The sequence below is a fragment of the Pteropus medius genome, unplaced genomic scaffold, assembly GCF_902729225.1.
Source record: "Pteropus medius unplaced genomic scaffold, Ma_sr-lr_union100, whole genome shotgun sequence".
NCBI lineage: Eukaryota > Metazoa > Chordata > Mammalia > Chiroptera > Pteropodidae > Pteropus > Pteropus medius.
Window position 1 is genome coordinate 3,199,597 of NW_024342257.1, and position 6,000 is coordinate 3,205,596.

At 32.6% G+C, this 6,000-nt stretch overlaps 1 protein-coding gene across 11 annotated transcripts in view; it reads right to left on the reverse strand.

Annotated features, from left to right (window-relative positions):
* The window catches only part of DIAPH2 (diaphanous related formin 2), a 939,022-nt gene that overhangs the window by 774,033 nt on the left and 158,989 nt on the right, over positions 1–6,000 (reverse strand). The gene's annotated exons all lie outside the window — the stretch shown is intronic.

Sequence of the window (6,000 nt, forward strand, 5' to 3'; positions counted from 1 at the left end):
CATAATCAATATGGTACAAAATAATATTTTAAAAATCACCAAAAAACAAAACAGTGCAATAGATTAAACTAATTCTCACTGTATATAATAAGGCTGTAATACAAGAATGGCTTATTCTTAACATCCTGTTCTGATACTGAACAAAGGAAACAACTAGATAATGGATGGATAATAATCGACATTTTAATTAGCTGCTCTGTATGAGATTAATGAAAATTACCACTGTGCCCATTTGATCTTTAAAAAATAATGCAGATGAAGTTAGCAATTAGCATACATCATGCTACTCCAAAGCTGGGTGAACAAAAAGCTTTCCTAATTTGAAGCCATTCCTTAGTTTGAAAATCATTAGGACGGAGACACTTGTCAGTGTGACTATGCTTGTATTATTCTAAGACACTACACAAAGAACCAAAAGATACTTCGGGTCAGTTTAATAATCACATCTCCTACCCTGATATAAAATGTTAATATCAAAACCAGATAAGCAGTATTCTAAAAGGAGCATTTTAAGTTTTTGCAGTAGAGATACCACTTCACTTCCGATTTTATGTCTGAGCACGCTCTGTCATTCTTTAATGTAAATACAGATTTACTTATAATTCGAGGAAAAGCTTCATAGTTCTAAGCTGTAAAGGTATTTGGCAGCAGACACTAGGAAGAACATATTGATTGTAAACAGATCTTTTAAACTACAGCATGCAGACAAATAGCAATTACTATCAGTGGTGTCATCTTCAAATAGGAAGGACAATATTATTGTTGTGAAACAGTTACATTGTTACTAAGATTGATCATGATCTGAAACCCTAATATAATCAGGTTTCTTTGGCTACTTTAATCAAGTGAATTTCTTATCTATCATTGCAGTTCTCTGAAAAAGCAATGTCGGAGACTAACAAATTTGGAATTATATCTACAAAGGTTCACAGTATTGTTGAGAGGCTCCTTAAACTTTAAAAGCATAGGAAATCAAAAAGCCATTTTCCTTATCATCAGTTCCTTGAGTTCCCATAGGAAAAGGATACACAAAACAAGTGCCTGATCCAAGTCAATCTACCTATTTATTCTAATAGCAATACATTTGGTGGGCTATGCTATTCTGAATGCTAAACTTTAGAGGGCTCCTCTCCAGTTAGAAAAAAAAAAACATCTCATAAAGGGAGATTATTAAAATAATTCATTTATCCAAAAATACAAAATATATATTAAAACAAATGTATTACGACAAGATTTCAAATAATTACATATGCAATTTGCAGTGAAAATTCTTTAACTTGCATGAAAAAATGTACCATAAAAGATACTACGTATTATCTGTTCACAGTCTGTAAAATAAAAACCTACACAGAAAATTATCACCCTGAGATAACTCCATATAGTGTCATTTCCCATTTTAGGACACATTTTTAACACCTTTTCAGAGGCTGAAAGTAATATGTAAAATAAGAGAACATATCTTAACTTCTAGAACAGAAAAAAAAAAGCTTTTTTACAGTAATGTAGATGCATCATAATTCTTCAGATTATACATACCATTTATTCAAAAAGGATTTGACTAAGTTTATTTAAATATGATTAGCTAAAATGTTTAAAGAAAGGTATAAGATTTTCCATGAGAAATCATTTATAGTATACTTATTGAAGCCTCTGTATATCAAATATCAGATTAAGCATTTCACCCTCAAATTATAGACTCTAAAACCATCACAGAACAAATACTTAAATTATTCTTTGAGCACATGTTATGCTAGCAATGCCAAGTGCACAAAGAAACTCTAAACATGCATTTAAATTCTGTGGCCCTATTATTTCTTGTTGTGAAACACACTTAATTTATAAAGTATGGAGGAAAATACTTCATAATAATATCAAATAATTACTCAATTAAACACAATAACTTTTAATTTTAACAATAACTGAGACAAAAGGGTAATGATATTTTAATAAGTAGAATGTTGACCCCAAAACACTGAACTTCACTTCTCGTAAAACATTCTTGTAAAACAACCTCATTTGATCTAGACACTCTCAGACACATCAATAACCAAAAGCTAAACCACTATTAAATGATTTGCTAAGAAAGCTAATTAAAATATTTAATGATATTCAAAATTAGTCAATCTGTATAATAAGCAATCAGTCTGACATGTTTCTCTTTCATATCAAACACAATAAATGTGTGGTCTATCCATACTTGCCTTTTAAAACTAGTACTTAGCAATTATGGTGGACGGTGTGTATATAGGTGAATAAAACCAAATAAATCTTGAAAACTACAGTGTGACTACTAGCATTTTTTATGAGTCCTTATCATCACCCTCAGTACTTGATAAAAGAAAGCTTAAGCATTATGTTTATATTTGATTTGACAAATGCCCTTGAGATATATTAGATAATGAAATGTAAACAGATAGAAAGTAACCCAGGGATTCTTAACCCCGGGTTCCAATTCAGGGAATAGATAAACTTGGAAGGGGAAAACTAACATCTTTGTTTTCAGTAACCGCTAACTTGAATTCAGCATCTATTTCAATTATGAACGTAGACAACAGATCACAGTATAAGATGCACCTTCAACTTGGTTACTGTGACGCACAGAAGTCACAGATATTATCCTATCACACCACATACACCACGTTTGTGTTAGTTTTTCAAAATGTCACTTCTGCTCACCATTTCTTCAAAATTACCCTAGTTATATATAGAGGCTGCCACTTTGTCTTGTTATTTAACAAATATTGTAAAGAAGCATATTACTATGTCTCGATTTTTAATTAAACTTTCTATTTTGGGATCATTGCAAATACACATGCAGTTGTAAGAAAAATGCAGAGAAATCCTTTGTTTCCCTGGTAACATGGTAACATCTTACAAAACTATATTACAATATCATAACTGAGATACTGACAGTGAGAAATCCCACCTGTTTTATTCAGAGTTCCTTAGTTTTACTTGCACTCGTTTGCCTATGTGTGTGGGGGGTGTGTATTTAGTTCTCTGCAGTTTGATCACATGTAGATTCATGTAACCAACCACCAAAATCAAGATACAGAATAGTTCCATTGCTGCAAAGATCTCTCATGTTGCCCTGTCATAACCACACTCAAATCCCTCTCACAACCTTCCATCCCTGGCAACCACTAATCTATTCTACATTTCTATAAATTTTGTCTTTTCAAGGATGTCATATGCTGGAAATCATGCAGTAGTAACCCTTTGGCACGGCTTTTTTTCATTCAGCATAAATGTTATTTATGACTCATACATGTTATTGCACATATCACTAGTTTGTTCCTGTTAATTGCTGCGTGGCATTCCATGATATGGATATACTACAATTTTTTAACCAGTCACCCATTGAGGACATTTAGGTTTTTTTCCCATTTTTGTACTTTATGAATAAAACTATTACAAACACTGTACACATGTTTTTGTGTGAACATAAGTTTCTATTTCTCTGGAATGTGTCATACTTTTTAAAAATAATTTAATAAGTAGATTTTAATATAACTGACTTTATTTTTAAACCTATGTATTTTATGTTTTACATTTAAAAACATGATTCTGAAAAGGTGCCAATAGGTTCACTGCCAAACAGTCTCATGGCACAAAACAAGTTAAGGACCCTTACGGTAACCTGTTTCTGCTATTTTATAATCACACTACATTTATTTTATTCACTGCCCTAGGAAGGGAGAAACAACATGCTATCATTTTAAATAGGGAAGTCTCATCTATGCAAATAACTACTTAAGAAAATGGGCAGAATTTGATCGATGATAATGTCCAATAAGATAACCAAAATATCTGGCATACCCAATTTATTCATGTACCATTGAAACATAAGAACAATAGTGAAAACTTTTCAGGATTTGTTATGTTGGGCAAAGACAATAAAAACATTTCGATGTAATGTTTTCTTTCCCTGCTTTACCATTTCTAAGATCCAATTCTAAGAGTAACTTTAGACCCTGTAACAAAGCCAGTTTAATAATACTTTTGTAGATTATAAACTTTTCCTACAGCCTAGATAGAAATTACGTTTTAAGCAGGTAATGAAGCTATGAATTGTAAATGAAATAAAGCAAAATTCCTTCCACAAAACAAAAAATTATCCCATTATTTTCAAACCCCTAGCCTTCTAAACATTTTAATAAGTGCTATCAGTCAAAATGAACACACTGAATTTTATTCAATTCCTTGCCTACCTATCTCAATAGTTTATCAACAGTAAAATATCCAAAGGATAGGAAAACAAGGAAAAAGTAAAAGATCTGTGATTAATTGACATGTAAATAAATGGATGAGTGTCTTTAGCACTGAATGAGAGTCATAGATTTAGATATTAAAAATGCCTTACATCTCTATTGCACAAATACCTTTCACAACTTTTCCTATACACCCCTTTATTTGAATCTAACTAACAGGGGAAGATATTACTAAAACTATTTTTCTCTTTTGAAGTTGTGAAAATTGAACAATGGAGAAGTCATGACTTATCTGAGACTATAACTAGCAAATAATTTTCAGAAAGAGGCAGGAACTTAAAATAGTTCTTTTCTGAAGACAGTACAAAACTATCTTCAAGGAGACACAATTTGTTCCCAATGTAGGATTATAACAAAAAGAGGAAAAGTGGACAAAAAATTTCAGAAATATTCCTTAACTCTCAACGGCTGTGTGAATTTAGTCAAGTTTTCACTTGACCTACTAGACCTCAGGTTACTTATGTGAAAAAATGGAATAATAAAGTATTCTCAGGGTTGTAAGGATGAAATAAGATTCCAGGGAAAATAAAATGCCTGGTAAATAATGTAAACACTCAATGTCTGCTGCCATTATATATTATTTCATCATTAAATGAATAATTTCTCTAAAAATTGTCTAGTGAAAGAAATGTTGGTGTTATGAAATTATTAGTTTCTGGTCAAGTTATTCAGGTGGTGCTAAGGTGGGCTGCTTATCTTTCTGAGTTCAGTAAAGGACTTCTATCTTAGGTAGATTAGGTTATTATTTTCAAATAGTATTCTGAAGGTCTAGAGAGTTCCTTAAGGTGTTTTCAGGGCTCCTTTGGAGGCTGAGGAAGGAATGGGCAAAAAAGATGGCTCATCGAGGGGGTCTCCAGATCCTCTCCTCCCTCAGTAAGGAAGACATTTGCATGTCTATCTGTTTTATATATTCCTATTCCACATATGGTTTCTTATGGAAAAGATGCTTTGATGTTGAATAAAGTTTTAAGTCCACTGAGCTAGATGATCTCAAAGGTCCTGCCCTTTTGAACCTATGATTCAGAATATGCTACTATTCATATACTAAAGCCGGAGCTTTTCTTTTTTCGAGTATAAAATTTTAATGGCCATATTCTCTGCACACTCATAGATTAGACAGGTTTCCACTTTTTTTTTTCACAAAATACTGCAAAGAGACAAGGCATCTATCTCTTATTGTGCATATGGTGTCCCTTTCCTATTAGAATATTCCCACTCAACATTTATTGAGTTCCCATGAGGTTCTAGGAACTGGGAATACAGAGATAAGTCAGGACATACCCTTGTCATCAAAGAGCTTACTCTTTGGGGTGGGAATGAGGGACAAAAGCAGACTGTTATTAACAATGTGGTAAGTGCTATAACAGAAGTATATAAGGGGAGGTATGGGAATTTAAAGGATAGATGGTCTGATCCTATTTGGGGAAAGAAGGTCAAAGCAAGGTGTAAAAGGTAAGGACACAGTCATCAAAGCAGACAAGGTTCTTTTTGTCAGAAGGCACAATAAACATTGAGGCATCATCTTTGGTGACTTGCTAGTAGATCAATAAATCTGGAGGTGAGGGCTAATGTTGCTCAAACTAGGATACTCAAATACATTCTTAATGGCCTCTGAGCTGCATAAGGTAATTTTAAAATTCTGCAGTTTCATTTCTTAAGATAATATTTACCACCTATAGATAGATTTCTTTCTGTCACCACATATTTGATCCCTTTTACCCCATCTACC